The following is a 15,996-nucleotide window of genomic DNA, read 5'->3' on the forward strand; positions in this document are numbered from 1 at the left end:
TCGCAGTCCACTGAGAGCCCCTTTGGCCTGGGCAAGTGGTTCCTCCATTGCACATAGAGACCCTACATGGTTTTCCCTTCTAACTTTTCAAAACCTATAGACGTGATGAAAGGGCTTATTTAGCTTTCTTCACAAATATTATATTTCATCTGGATGATTTGTTTTCAAATTAAGGTGAACACAGATGTGATATGGTTATAAAATAAACAGATCTGCGGCTTAGGAAAATAGGTGTCATTACTTTTATAGTTTACTGTGAATATATGAAAATGAATGTTTTGAAGAATGTTCTTCAGTGTTCCCAGAGAGATGAAAGAGATAGTCACCATCAAACAAAGGTGTATTTCTATTTCCTAAGCTTAAGCTAAAACCAGGGACATCTCTAAAGGCCTGGACTGAGAATTTTGGTGACTATTGAATGGCATCTACCATGAAGCTTCAGGTCCCCCCAGCCAATCAATATTTGCTTTGGACAGGGGTGCAGTTTCTAGTGATATCTCGATATCCTCCATAGATTGTAGGTTAACAATAATAATTCATATGTTTTATTACATTTATGGGATGTCAAGAGAACTCTTTAAGATAGACAAGAGCTATGACATGATTGTGCAAGTTCACACATCTGTTAAGTGGCCTGGCTAAAATGCAATCCCAGTCTTCACTCGCCCCACACATTATGTTATCTCTCCAGACTAGGCCATATTTGTAATAGGTTTCCAATTTCTCAACTGTATCTACTTCTGCTGTACATTCAAACTCCCTGCTACCTAATGAGGTAGATAAAAACAAGCCAATCAAGTCTAACCTCGTGGGAAAAATGCCTTCTGAAAAGATGTTTTCTTTGAGATTACTAAATTATTCAAAAAAGCATTTTCCCTTCAAACTAAACAGCAAGATATCCAAAGAAATTCCCAACAGGATTATATTCGGAAATCAAGAAACTCTTCTGATGTTAGTTATGGGCAGCTTTTCAAGATTAACTACATTGAGTGAATTCTTTTTCTTTCAGATAATCATTTTGGCATATAAAGACAGGATAGGAAATTCTAGGCATCTATCATTATTCAAAGAGGTCTTTACAACACGAGCATATATGCCATGAGCATATAAGGAGGAAAAATAGAACTTGTATTTGGTAGGCATTGCAAAGTTCAAAAATCTTTTCAGTTTTTGGGGAACCTGCTACTTCCACATACTAAAAGTTGAAAGAATTCCAACACTGTAAACAATATTTATTGTGCTTATGATTATAAACTTAATATGTGCTTACTATGTTAAAAATGCAGGAAGTCATAAAGAAGAAGATTAAGATCATATATTCTTTCACCACTATGAAATGAGGACTGGTTTCTCTTAAATAATTTCCTTTCATGTATTTGCATGTCTGGTTTTGTTCTTACAAAACTGAGAGTCATATGGTAGAGTTCTATTTTCTGATTTTTTTTCATTTATAGCAATAGCATTTTTCCCATGACATTGTACCCTATAATGTGACATAAGTGGGTAAATAATAGTCTTTGGAATGTACCCTAATTTATTTAACTCTATTATTAGAAATGTTGACTTTTTTATTTTTACTATTAAAAATAGCAATGTAATAAATACCTTTGCATACAAATCTTTGTCCACAACTTTGGATAGATTCCTAGAAGTAAAATTACTCCATTCAAGGGCATGAACTTTTTAAAGAATGTTGATTCAAATTGTTAAATGCATTTCTCAGAAAACTGTACATTTACACTTCAACCAGCAAATTATCAAAAAACTCTTGGTAACATTCACTATTTCAACTTTGTTTTGCTAATGTAAAAACTGTCCCTCTGGGGCAGGCAGTTAGCATAACAGTAAAGATGCTGGTTAAGACACTCGAATCCCATATGGGAGCACTTGGGTTCTATACTTGGCTCTGGCTCCTGACTACGGCTTCCTGCTAATGCAGACCCTGGGAGGCAGCAGGTGATATCTCAAGTGATTGGCTTTCTGCCACCCATATGAGAGACCTGGATTGAGTTTCTGGCTCCCAGCTTGGACTCAACCCAGTCCCAGTCATTGCAGGCATTTGAGAAGTATACTAGCAGGTGAAATCTCTGTTTTTCTCTCTGTGTGTAAGTATCTGTCTCTGCCTCTGTGTGTCTCTAAAGTACTTTTTAATTTTTAAAATATATCTAGTTTTAATGTATAAGTACTTGATTATTGATAAAACAGTATTTTCACTTTTAATTTCATATATATGTTTTGTGTGTCTTTTTTATGTTTTTGCTTTTCTAGTGAGATATTCAAGTTTTTTAAATATATATTTTCATATACTAATAAACATATTTTTCACACATTAAATATTTCCTTTACCATATCTGTTGTCAATATTATTTACCAGGTTTTCATCTGCTTTTAATTTTTATGTAGTCCAACCTTCAAGGTTTCACTCTGTTCAGAGCTCATAGTGTTTAAAACATGTCGTTACACATTTTGGTAGTTTATCAGTCGGTTCATTTGTGACTGTACAGCAGACATTAAATCAAGCTGCTTTGGGAGTTTGACACCCCTCTCCAGCAATCTCCACTGGCAGTTTTGGAGAGTAGTGAGTTACACAGAAATACTCTTTCAAATGCAGTCTTCCATAACCATTCTGAATGGAGCTTTGAACTGACCGAAGGCCCTTTGGGAACTATGTTTCTCTCCATATGTAACATTATTTCCTGCTTGTAAGAACTAAGTCTTATCAAAAGCACCTCAAGAATCTTCTGGTAGATACCAACGCCTATAACCAAAATAGTATTTTCATGAATTAACTTTAAATGAATGTGAAACAAATGGACTGTATTTCCTCTAAATAAACAAGAATGTTAAATGGAAAGGTGTTTGACCAAATAGATTTAGGACTGTTTGGAAGGAAAAATGAGTTTAATTCAGGCCTAAAATAGAATTCATTTATCAACTCTGCATCTGATCTTAAAATTAGTTGGATCTGTGCTGGCCACAAGTATCAGCGATCTTTGAGAGAAGACAGGATTCCAAGCAGATTTCTCTTCCACTTTCATTCTAGGTCCCTTTGTGGCAATATTTTTTAAGACAGTAGAATACACAAAATATATAACTTTTCCTTTCATTTCCGTTCCGCCGTTGTGAAATATTAAGCTTCACATCAAGCCAGATTCATGTTCCCTGTCTCATCCCAAGCTGAGCCGGCCCAAATGAGTGTAGGACAGACTGACTGCAGTGGCACGGAATTACCTTCGAGGAACCAAGCTGACCCCAGCCAAGACTGCCATCTGTCCACAGCAAAAACTGTCAATGTGGCTGTTCATGAAAACTGTAGTTGAGCCTATAAATGACTCTATCTTACCTTGCCTACTCTCTTATCCAAAACCCATACAGAACATTCCACTCATTTTTCTAAAAGGAGCTAAGTGTACAATAGCCACTAAATACGTTCATGAAACAGCGTTGCAATGAAAGGTGAAAGTTTGCTGGGTTTTAGCATCCACCAATCCTAGAGTCAAATTCTGCTGATGTTTGCTATGTGACACTGATATGTCATTAACATCTCTGTGCTTTGCTTCACTTATCTATAAGATGAGGACAGTGATATTACTCTTGCTACGCTCACAGGTGATGGGAGTCATTGAGAAAGTAAACATGTAGGCCGGCGCCACAGCTCACTAGGCTAATCCTCCGCCTTGAGGCACCGGCACACCAGGTTCTAGTCCCGGTCGGGGCACTGGATTCTGGCCTGGTTGCCCCTCTTCCAGGCCAGCTCTCTGCTGTGGCCAGGGAGTGCAGTGGAGGATGGCCCAAGTGCTTGGGCCCTGCACCCCATGGGAGATCAGGATAAGTACCTGGCTCCTGCAATCGGATCAGCCCAGTGCGCCGGCCGCAGCGCTCTGGCCGCGGCAGCCATTGGAGGGTGAACCAACTGCAAAGGAAGACCTTTCTCTCTGTCTCTCTCTCTCTCTCACTGTCCACTCTGCCTGTCAAAAAATAAAAAAAGTAAACATGTAAGTGTCTGCTTGTCCATAGCAGTTACTTAGCATGCAACATTTTCATAGGCCTTCCCTGGGATTTTCCAAGTCACACAATAAAGCTTTGGCAATGGACATGGGGACTGATTTGCAAATGAGATTAAGATGTTGTGGGAATGGCTATTTTAGGCTTCATTTTATTTTTCAGGAGTATTTTAGATTCCTTTAGCATGACACTATCCATATTTGCATCAAACTAGGATGCTCAAATGGTATACTGCTTGATTTTTTTATTTACCATTGTTATCTGAAATTACTTAGAAATCAACAGAAAGCCACAGATGGAGAAAATTCCAGTTTAACAAAAAGATATACTGCCAGATTCAAAAATGTTAGCAAGTATTTCCTAAATAGAATTGGGCTCAAACTCTTTTTCAGCCAACAGACCCTGCAAAGAGTTACCAGAGATTTTTAATGCAATTCAGTTTTCGTCTCCAATAGACTAGGTTTTTGCCAAACATCCCTGCTGAAACTCAGATACCCTAGGCCTTTTCTGTCTGTTCACAAACCCAGACAACACAATGCGAGTGGTCCCCAAATATCTATTTCAAAACCAAAGTAGAAAGGACAAGGGAGTAGCTTAAAACAGGAATACATATCCCATGTCTTCCTATTGAATACTCAGTATTTAAAGATGGTCAGTGAAGTATAAAGCCCTTCACAAAATATAAGAGCATTTGAAAACACTATTGTATTACAAATCTACAGCTATTTATATCAGAATCTTAATACATTTCTAACATCTTTATACTTCAATGATTAAAGGGGGAATACCCCTAAAGTAGTATTTTATGAGCTTTACCAGACCTCTGAGCAAATAAAACAAAAACCATCATGAGTTTTCAGCTCGTTCCTTATCCACAGCTTAACAATAGACCACTAGACATAAAACCGTAAACAACATATTTCCCAAGACAACACCAAGTCCAGGTATTATGTTTCTTTTTCTCACAAGTTTGTCTATTCATAAGTACACATGATTACCACACTTAGTAGATTAACATCATAAGCTTTGGAATCAAATAAAATAGAAAAAGCTCCTGAATTTGCCACAAATGATTTGTGTGACCTTGGGGAAGTATTTGACTTTGTCTGAGCCTTAGTCTCCATATTTTAAACTGCTTTGGGTAGCATGACCTATGACTTAGAAAATATGGCTATATATATATTCATAGTAATTACATGTATATAGTCATATATATAGTCATAGTAATTATTATACTATATTCCAAATGCATGAACTATGCACACATGTTTCAATATGTGAAATGTGTTCATCTATGTGGGCAGTAGCAAAACTCCACAAGGTACAGAATATTTATACAGATTTTATTGTCCACCTAGCATTTATTTTCCTTTCAACACATACACACACACACACACACACACACCACACACACTTGTCAAAGCTCCTGGGCCAAGCATTCTTCTTCCTTCTGCTCTCTACCTTTAAGCCATTTCACTCCATTTTAGCACCACTCCTGAAGGATAACAGAGCTGAGCAAACTCGGGCACTGCAATTAAGAACTCCTTGCAAAACCTGCTTTGTCTTTGTGAGTCATCTGTTTCCACGCACATGATCTTACCCAGGTCACTTCCTCTCTTCAGCATCCCTCCTTTTTTTGGATGTCGTTGTTTTGATTTTTTGTTTTTGTTTTTGCTTTTCAGCTAAGTAGGTTTGATTGAACTATGGCTGATGTCTTATTTGGGTCTGTCTCCCAAGATTTATTTCAGTGACTATAGCATTGTAAAATAAATAAATTCATTAAGTCAAACTGAATGTCTAAATTGAGATCTTAAAACTCTCTGCGTAATTGAATTACTCTTACCATCTTTGACCATTGCAACAAACAGTCTCTCTTGTTTTTAATAAGCAAGGCTTGCTATGTTTCTCATAAAACGAAGTTTGTGATGAACATTGCCCAAAGAATGCAGGTTCTCTTTTACTAATAAGCTTGGTCTTGGCTCTGGGCTATTTGGAAATGATTAAATATTACAAATGTAATCCACATGTAAGAGTACGTGAAATGGTTGAATATCAAGATTTCACTGAAAACAGAGAGAAATTTTTTAGTTCAAGATTAAGAGCTGATGTGCATTGGGGGAGGGGCTGAAAGTACAGGAAATAATTGAGATATCATGAAACAGAAAAGGAGCTGAGGGAAGTGTTTCTAAGCAACGAGGTTAGATTTTTCCAGAAACCCTTGGACCTGGATTTTCCTTTCTTGGTCTCCTCAAAGACAGGAAGATTTTCTAAAATCCTTTCACCTATAGCTGTAGCAAGCATTTTGTAAGAGGCTGTTTAGAAAGGAAAAAAAAAATCAGCAGAGATCATCCTTAGTGAAAGATAGCTATAGTATTTCAAATTTCTGTGGTATGGCAAATAAAAGACACAAGAGTTGAGATGACAGAGAGACAGTTGATGAAACTGCAATGGAGGCATAAATGCTTTGCATTTTTAAGACTCACAGGAGAAAAAGGCAGATCAAAGCATCAAAGCTCTGTGTTCCATCATGACCTGTGATCTGAATTAAAAATGTGTCCTCAGTGGGACTATTTTTTTATTTTTATTTTTTGACAGGCAGAGTTAGACACAGAGAGAGAGACAGAGAGAAAGGTCTTCCTTTTCCGTTGGTTCACCCCCCCAAATGGCCGCTACGGCTGGCACACCATGCTGATCCAAAGCCAGGAGCCAGGTGCTTCCTCCTGGTCTCCCATGCGGGTGCAGGGCCCAAGCACTTGGGTCATCCTCCAAGCCCTCCCGGGCTACAGCAGAGAGCTGGCCTGGAAGAGGGGCAACCAGGACAGAATCCAGCGCCCCAACCGGGACTAGAACCCGGTGTGCCGGCGCAGCAGGCAGAGGATTAACCTAGTGAGCCACAGCGCCGGCCTCAGTGGGACATTTTCAAAACAGATCAGAGGATGCCTTCGAACCCCTCTGATGGACCAGGGAGAAACCGAACACATCAGTTTCCATGGTAGCCTTCCTTCAGAAGGTACGTGGTATCCAGGAAATTCACAGGTTTGGAGGGCAGAGAGCCTTTCTCCCAGGCTCCTGCACTCATCCATGTGGCCTTGGACAGGCTAAACTTCTGGATTGGGTCTCCACCTGAGCAAAGGAGATACTCTCCGACCTTAGGACTCCAAGTGATTTCGTAAACACACTGTTCACACCAGAAAGCGTGATGGTCAGCAACCTAAATTCTCTCCTCCAGAAATAGAAACCCCATCTCTTAAGTCAGTGTTCTACAGGTGTGGTGAGCAGGCAGTCACCTTTCCTCTTGCTTATAAAAACCCCTTCGGAGTGGGAGTTTGGTGCAGTTAGATACCACTTGGGAAGCCTGCATTCCGTATTTTACTGCCTGGGTTTGAGATCTGCTCCGCTTCTGATTCCAGCGTCCTGCTAATACACACCCCGGGAAGCAGCAGGTGATGGCTCAAGTATTTGGGTCCTTGTCACCCACATGGGAAACCCAGATTCAGTTCCAGGCTCCTGGTTCATTCAATCTGACCCAAGCAGTGGCTGTTGCAGGCATGTGGGATGTGAACCAGTGGATGAAAGATCATGCTCTCTCCATCTCTGTGTCTGCCTTTCAAATACAATGACAATAAATGAAGAAGAAATTTTAAACACTTCCATTTCTTTGGAGATAGCCATTAAATCACCTCTCAGAATTTGAGTGTCTTTAGGAAAAAAGATTGTGGGAGTTTTCATAAAATGCAAACTCCTGTTATTCCTCCCCTCCCCCAAAGATTCAATTAGCAAGAGGGAAAAAGTGGTGTGTTTTTAACAAGTTCTTCACGCTGAATTGCTTAGAGATGTACATTAGGCATCTTTTTAGTAATAGGAAAAAATTATCTCGTCATGACTCGGCTCTCTTTCCCACCTCCAGCTGAGGATCACAATCAATCAGCCAGACAGCAAGATTGATTTTCTAATTAAGCCGGCATTTGTACAGGCTCGCAGAACCACAGAAGGCTTCCCTACTGTATCTTCCCAACACATTTCTATTTGTATTCATTTACGCGCACATCTAAAGCACTTTGAAAGTTGGGGGAGAGGGTTAGACAGCCACTCTCCATGCAAATTTCCAATAGGACCTCTAGCTGGTTCAGGGGGAAATTTCATCAAGCCATTGAGCAAAAGAGAGAAAATGTTGACAGCAGTCCATTTGGACTCAATTTGGCTCCCACATGGATGACATTTGCCACTGCAGTCCTGCTTCCCCGCCCCCCCTCCCCACCCCCAGGGCCCACCCGTGGTCACAGCTGGGCCAGCCAACACAGATGGCTGGAGGAGGCAGGCTTTTAGCATTTCTGAAAGCTCCATTTCAAATACTCCTTGCCAAAAAGGTATAGCAAGGCTTTTGTGTGGACCGCTGTGATGAGATGTGCTCGTGATTTAATTTACTTAGGGGAAGAATATGAAACCCTGAGGAGCTCAGCCGGATTCGGCGTCCTCAGGGACTCCCATGGAGGAGAAAACTTACTTTAGCAATTTCGGATCCAATGTGCCGCTGCCTCGTTGCTTGTGACCTTCCTTCAGTGGGAGACACTGGGGAATAAAACTGAAATCAGTGGGAAAAAAAATGGCATCTTTTTTAGCTCGTTCCTGGTACATCCATTACCTAATATTTTATTGAAAAGCTCAGTCTTTCAGTAATTCAAAATGCTAAGTCAATTTGGAGAGCACTCTGACCTGAACTGGGATAAAGTTTAGTTACATTCAACGTCAAAGAAAAGAAAGGAAAAAGGAGGAGGGTGGGTGAGGTGAGCAAGGTGACCATGAGGCTGGATGTGTGAGACGGGCTTATTTAAGAAGCAATTCGTTTTAAAGAACTTTTAAAAATCGCCTTTCAAGAAGCATCATTCGTATTCATTAAGCAGCCTCCGGTCCTTGGCAGGACCATTCCAGTCATTTGTGTCCCCTGGGCGGCACACACAGTACATGCTGCAGACTGAGCTCTCTTTCCCCAACACTTGTTCCCTGTCTGATTCCCCTGCCTCTGTGTATGACGTCACTGTGCTCAGAGTCACTGAGCTCAAGACTGGGGCAGTGCTGTGGCCTTAGTTCTCCCTGGACACACCCCCCACCCAATTGGTTGCCTTACTCTATCAAGGAGACCTCGGGGCTCTGCCAGCATAATTTGCCATAATTCCTTATTTGGATTTATTGCAACAGCTGCCTGACTCTTTTCCCCATATCCAGTCTCTCCTGTTTTCTCTCTTCTGCTTCACTGCCAGAGTAATAGGAAGGGTCTTCAGAAAGATCATGGAAAATGCATATTATAGAAAAATTATGCATGGAATTCAAAAGGAACTTCTATTTAAGTTGTGTCTTTTCATGAACTTTTGGGAGTACCCACATTTAATTATTTCCAAAGAACATCTTGGATCCTGTGATGCCATACGCAAAGACTTTCAGTGATTTCTCACTGAATCCTGTTTAAGCACACAAACTCCTCAGATCAGCAGACCTTCCTGAACTTTCTCATGTAACACCCATAATCCAGTGGCTTCTCTAGCAGGTTGGCATCTTCCCCAGGGATGACAAAGGTTCTTTACTTAGCCAAACTTTAGTGAGGCACATAAACCTTCTCCTAGGCCTGTCTATGTTCTTTTTTATGAAATCCAGTTTAGCAAAGAACTCTACCAAGTCAGTTAAGCAAAAACCCTCAATATCTGATCAGGTTTCTCATCCACTACCACCCTCGGGTACTGTCTGATCACCCTGGCTAGTCTTTAGCGAGAGTCCTTTTATGCAATTTTAGCTAGAATTCTCATATTCCTGATGTTATTGCTTAATAATTTTCTAACCAGTTGCCCTCAGCTCCAACTCCTTGATTAACGTTCTCACTTGCCCATGCTGTGTTCAGAATTCCCTTCCCCACTGCAAAATCCAATTGCCGTGGCCCCCGTACCTGACGTTACAATGCTGAATAAAGGCTTCCTTACCATGTCTTAAAAGTACCACTGAGCAATTCTTTCTTTCCCATGGACATTTTGTAACTATGGCAGGGCTGTGTTTGTTTGCCTCAGTGACTAGAGATCACAGCTGTCATTTACTGAAGGGGATATTTAGCATGCCAGGGAAAAGACAGTCACAGCACCCTGTGGTCAAAAACACTGCCACATTACATGTCGGGCCAAACTTAACTGCACTTTTCCTTCAGATGTGTGTCACCATGGATATGATCCTATCCACTTCCTTTCTTTCAAAAACTTTTTTTATTTTATTTATTTGGAAGGCAAAGTTACAGGTAGAGAGAGGGGGAAAGACAGAGAGAGAGGTCTTCCTTCTGCTGGTTCACTCCCCAGAGGGCCACAATGGCCAGAACTGGGCCAAGCCAAAGCCAGGAACCAGGAGTCTCCCACATGGGTGCAGGGACCCAAGTACTTGGGCCATCCTCTGCTGTTTTCCCAGGTGCATTAGCAGGAAACATCTGAAGTGGAGCAGCGGGGACTCAAACCAGAGACCATATGGGATGCCAGTGTCTCAGATGGCAGTTTTATCCATTACACTACAACACCAACCCCTCCTATCTACTTCCAAACCATTCCAAGCACCATTTCTCCCAAGTAAACTGTCCTATCACCACCCTATGCCCCAAACACACACACACACACACACACACACACACACGCTGACACACATGAACTGGACTTTTTCTTTCCGTTCTCTGAATCTCACTTAAGGAATTTATCACAGTATGCTGTTTGCAAATAAATTGACTTGACCACTGCTCCATTAGATTGTAAGCTTCTTGAAAGAAAGTACTTTTAGTGCTCATTTCTGTGTTATTGACATAAGTTACACACTGCTTTATATACAATAAACATACTAAATATGCAGTCATCACATTGATCTAAGAGTAGGATCCGTACTGGTAATGAAAGGCAGAGGTCCCCCTGGAGGTAGAGCCAGAAAGACTAAGTGAATGGCAAAGGCAAGAGCAAGCGCATCGTCAGGAAAGGGCTGACTGCCTGGGAGAAGGGAATCAAGCAGTCTGACAAAGAGGGGGCAGCATTCCAGAGGAGAGGTCAGGCAACAAGAGCCCAAGGCCTCAGTGGTCAGGCAGGAAAAAGGCAAACAAGACATCAGTGAACAGCTCAAAGCCACTACACAAGACAAAAGGACAATTTAGGACCAAAAATTATTTCATCAAGTGGTTGAGAGACTGGGTGGTCAGTGGTCTTGACAGGTTGTACCCAGGGATTCAAAGCGGCTGCAGGGGCGCAGCTGCATGGCAATGGAGCTGAGACGCAGCTGAACTCATGTTAGCCCCAGGCTCTGAGCTCTTATGTGGTTCCTCTGAGAGTGGGCATCAATCCTAGCTCCATTAGTATGGCTCTGCAGGAGGGGACAGGCCACTGGGAGCATTTGGCCTGTGCACTCACAAGAGGCAACAGAAGCTTTTAGAAGGCAGAGTCAGGGGTAGGACCTTTATACGTCTAGCTTTTGAAGGGAATGGTTGCAGGTGGTAAAAGGGGAGAGGCATGCTCAACCTCAGGATGTCAGACACATGATCGGCTGTCAGGAAAAAAGCAACTTTGGAGAAGAGAAAGAACGCATAAAGCTGATTTTGCAGAATGAATGGGAGGAAAGCAAGGTTGAAAGAGAACAATGCTACAAGCTAGGATTAGGACCATGGAAATAGAGATTAACAAGAAAATGGGAGAATGTGCTATAAAGTGGATCTCAAAGGGGAAGGCACTGTGATCTCAGGATGCGGAGTCTCATTGAAGTGGAAAAAACAGAGTTAAATTGTCACAGAGATAAGTTAGGGAGTGTAAAGAGATCCCTGAACTGGTAACAGCCCACTCAAGTGGTATAACCCATAAACTGGGGGAAAGACTTGGAAGAAAGTGAAATTACATGGAAGTTCCATCTGTTTTTGGAAAGTAGCAACCATTAATCATGCAAGAACAACTATGGAAAGTCACAAGTGACTATTTGGGGCTATATTTTTGGGTAGCGCCTTATTAGAAGAGATACTATTTGCAGTATGCCTCAAAGGATGGGGAGGGGGGGCTTCAGCAGGTAAAGAGGAAGGAGCTGAACATTTCTGGACAATACAAATATCATGAATAACAGCCAAGAACCAGGAAAGCATTTTCGGGAGATATGAAGATGATGACTCTCAAAAGAAAGACAAAGAAGAATGGAGACGGGGGTAGGGGAATGACAAGAGGTGATTGGCAGTACAGTAAAGTTTATCATCTATCCAGTAATGAATCATTAAATGTCATAAAAAGGAAGATAGAGTCATGGGACTATTGAGAAAATAAATCCACTAACACATAACATGATTACTTGGTGCTGTAGAGAAAGATAACACCCAGTTTACATTTTAAAAAATCACTTTGCTTCCTTCTCATACCACCTATATTCCTAAGAGAATTTTGCTTGAAAATCCTAGGAAATATGAAGATTCTGTGAGCTCCTTGGACTTGGGCTGCTGCCATCCTCAGAACACCCCTTTATCTTTGAGAGTCTCAGTTGCATTCACAAAGGAGTGGAGACACAGTTAAGTAGAGGGAAAGTTAATTACCATCTAGATCTCCTAAAATTTCTCCCTACCTTCAGCAATTCCTCAAGTTCCTAAAAGCGCTGCTTAGAGGAAACAATTTGCACCAAGCAGAACTTGGTGACTGTGACAGTAATTCCAATATGATTATGGGGAGACAGGTGTGACTTGGAAGTACAGAGACACTTGTATTTTAATTTCCAGCAGTTTACTTTTTGGGGGTAACTCTACATGTCATAGGCAGGTCCAGTGAGCTGTGTCAGAACTGATTATTCTTCTCCGTCAGGGAACGACCAAATCACTTTAGATAGGGAGGAGAGAAGAGGAGCAGAAGTTAAACAAAACCGAGTATGACAGCAAGGCTGAGTAAATCTCCCTTCTCCATACCAGGACCAATTTCAGTACTCCAAACTGTGCCATTAATTTGACCCCCAGTTCTTTCACCTGAAAGCCCATTAGGAGAAGTCTCTCCCAGGAGCAAATTAACATGTGGAACATTACAAAGGTAAGAGAGCTGAGGCTGGATGATAGACAAGATCAGTTTGGGTTTTGGTTTTGTTTTTCTGAGTTTTTGTCCTATGTTTAGGAAAATGTGTGCACATGTTCAATCCTTGGAAGAGCTTTATTTTTGGCTCTTAGAAAATGAATTGTTATCACTTATAAGAGAAAAAGAAGATTCATCCCTGGGTATTAATTTTGTCACACCCTGGAGCCCAAATTCATATCAGGGATAATTAAATGGAGAAAGAGTTGCTATAATATAAGCATAGACATGGCGAAGTGTTGAGGAGACCTGGCTAATAAATAAATAACATTAAATGAAAGTAATTTCTGGAACCAGACTTGGGTCAAATCTTCACTTCTGTCTTAGTGTTAGAGGCCTCTGGGCTATAACTTCCTTGTCTCTAAAGTGAGAATTACAATTCCTGCTTCTAAATGTTATGGTGAGGACAAAAGGAGATCACGCACCAAAAGCTTAGCCAAGTGCATTGCACATAGTGTGTAGTCAATGAAAAACCACTGTGTTAGAAAGAACTTAGAAGGCTATAGGAAGGCTCCTAACTAATCAAGGTACCATTTCGGGTGTGAGGGGTAAAGATAATCGAAGGTGCCACAAAAAATAGCTGCCATGTACCCATATTCATTTGCCTGTCTCTTAAGTGAATTTTGAGTCTGGCATCCAACAATATGAATTGCTATGCACCAAGATGAGTATAAATCCAACATCTATTATGGTATCTTTCTTAATGTCTTCAACACCATCAAAAAAGTGGACCAAACAGCCAGCTGGAGACTGTTCAACACTAAATAAACATTTGGAATAGGGCCATGCCTTTTGCAAAATTACAATCCGCTTAAAATAGATGGCCTCGGAGGTCAGTTTCAAATATACTCCATTGGATGTCCTTGTTTGTTTACTTCTATCCAAAGGCAATTTGGGGGCAAGCAACTCAGACAGCTGCTTGGGGCATCCAGCACTAAGTGCGGACGCTGCTGTTCCTTGAACAAGATGTGCTGTGCCACTGCTGCTATTTTAAAAGGCCTCTATCTACTATTATCAGAGAAGGCATGGGTCGCTGAACAAGAACGCAGGCCTCGCAAAAGGCACTTAGGGAGAGCAGTGGATAGTGGTGGTAGGCAGAGGGCTCTGCTCACTTTTCTGATCTGGGGACCTATTTGGTCTATAACTGCACTATGCCAAGCAAAATGATTTCTTGATTTTCTAATATAAAAATACAAATTAATAAAATAACAGAAATATCTAAGTGACATTGAAAAGTTACATACATCTCGAAAATTGAATAGTTTTCACAAATTGCTAGTTAGAATAAAATGATCAGGAAGAATTGGCCTAAATATTTTCCTTTATAAATGCATGTGTTGAAAAATAAATAGCTATGGTTATGGCACAAATTTTCTTGCACTTACAAAAAACAAAATGCATTAGGCTCAGTTTTAGATATGATATAGCCCCTCTTTTCACCTTTTATAAAAAATAAATATGATGATGAATAATAAATAATATAATAAAAATAAATAAATAATATACTATCACCCCATTCCACTTCTTATAAAATAATATGAATATAGATGATATTATTTTAATAATAAAATTAATAATAATAATAATAATAAAGCTTAGGGAGCTTGCAGAAAACAAGTAATTGCCAACAAGAGAGCTCCAAGACATGAAGAGCCTGGAAAATTGACCACCAAAACACTTTTAGAAATCTACATCAAGAGTTCTCTCTCAACTAGTTATCCACTGATTCATCCTAAAATGAGGCAGAGGGTGGGGAAGGTTGGGGGAAAGACAGGGATCTAGCAAATAAGACTTTTCTTTACATTCAGAATATTTTATTTGACCAAAGAGAACATCCAATTATTCTAAGAAAGCCTGTCTTAGCTACTCAAGCTACTGATGCTATGCTTTACCAAATTCCTAAATAATATGGAGTTACACTAGGCTATTTGGGAACAAATGATACATGACTTCAGTTTTTCCCATTTACTTTAAATGTATTTGCTGTGTTTCCGCAACTAGACGATAAGTTGTTTGAGGATAGCCACCATATATGATGTTTATTCTGTACTTTTGGGCACTGTTCAGTGCTGGGTACACAGAAACCTTGCAAAATGAAACCAACAATTCTACCACTGTAGTTTGAAATGGAGTGTCTCTACTCCAAGAAGATACTTCAATAAGTATTATAGTCAGCATGCAAATATTTTAGAATCAACTGGCTGCATATTAAATTAAAGAGTTTAGTATTATTTGAAGGTAGACTCTGATCATGTGTATGCATTTATGGCAACTTCTAGAACAACTTCTCTCTTTTTTTAATTTTTATTTATTTGACAGGTAGAGTTATAGACAGTGAGAGAGAGAGAGACAGAGAGAAAGGTCTTCCTTCCGTTGGTTCACTCTCCAAATGGCCGCTACAACCCACACTGCGCTGATCCGAAGCCAGGAGCCAGGTGCCTCTCCTGGTCTCCCATGCGGGTGCAGAGGCATCCTCCACTGCCCTCCTGGGCCACAGCAGAGACCTGGAATGGCAGAGGAGCAACCAGGACTAGAACCCAGCACCCATATGGGAGGATTAACCAAGTGAGCCAAGGCGCCAGCCCCTAGAACAACTTCTTAAAAAGATACACAAAGCAGTGTGTTAGTAAGCCAATCAAATGCTGTATTCTTTTTTTTTTGCATTTCTTTTTTCTTTTTTTTAAGATTTATTTGTTACATTTGAAAGGCAGAGTTACAGAGAAAGAAGGAAGTACAGACAGAGAGAGATATCTTCCATCCTCTAGTTCACTCCCCAAATGGCCACAAAAGTTAGGGCTGGGCCAGGCTGAAGACAGGAGCCAGGAGCTTCTTCCAGCTCTCCCACATGGGTGCAGGAGCCCAAGTACTTGGGCCACCTTCTAAGGCCCTCCCAGGCACATTAACA

At 40.7% G+C, this 15,996-nt stretch overlaps 1 long non-coding RNA gene across 3 annotated transcripts in view; it reads right to left on the bottom strand.

Annotated features, from left to right (window-relative positions):
• Positions 1-15,996, bottom strand: part of LOC127482903 (uncharacterized) — a 365,264-nt gene that overhangs the window by 318,896 nt on the left and 30,372 nt on the right. For 2 of the 3 annotated variants that reach the window (XR_011388372.2, XR_016232544.1), the window contains exon 2: positions 8,510-8,574. The exons of the other annotated variant lie outside the window; for it this stretch is intronic. This is a non-coding gene — a long non-coding RNA (uncharacterized LOC127482903). The remainder of the gene's footprint in view (positions 1-8,509; positions 8,575-15,996) is intronic. 3 annotated transcript variants of the gene reach the window in all.

This window comes from Oryctolagus cuniculus, chromosome 4, assembly GCF_051225735.1.
Source record: "Oryctolagus cuniculus isolate XC-2025 breed Fujian yellow rabbit chromosome 4, ASM5122573v1, whole genome shotgun sequence".
Taxonomy (NCBI): domain Eukaryota; kingdom Metazoa; phylum Chordata; class Mammalia; order Lagomorpha; family Leporidae; genus Oryctolagus; species Oryctolagus cuniculus.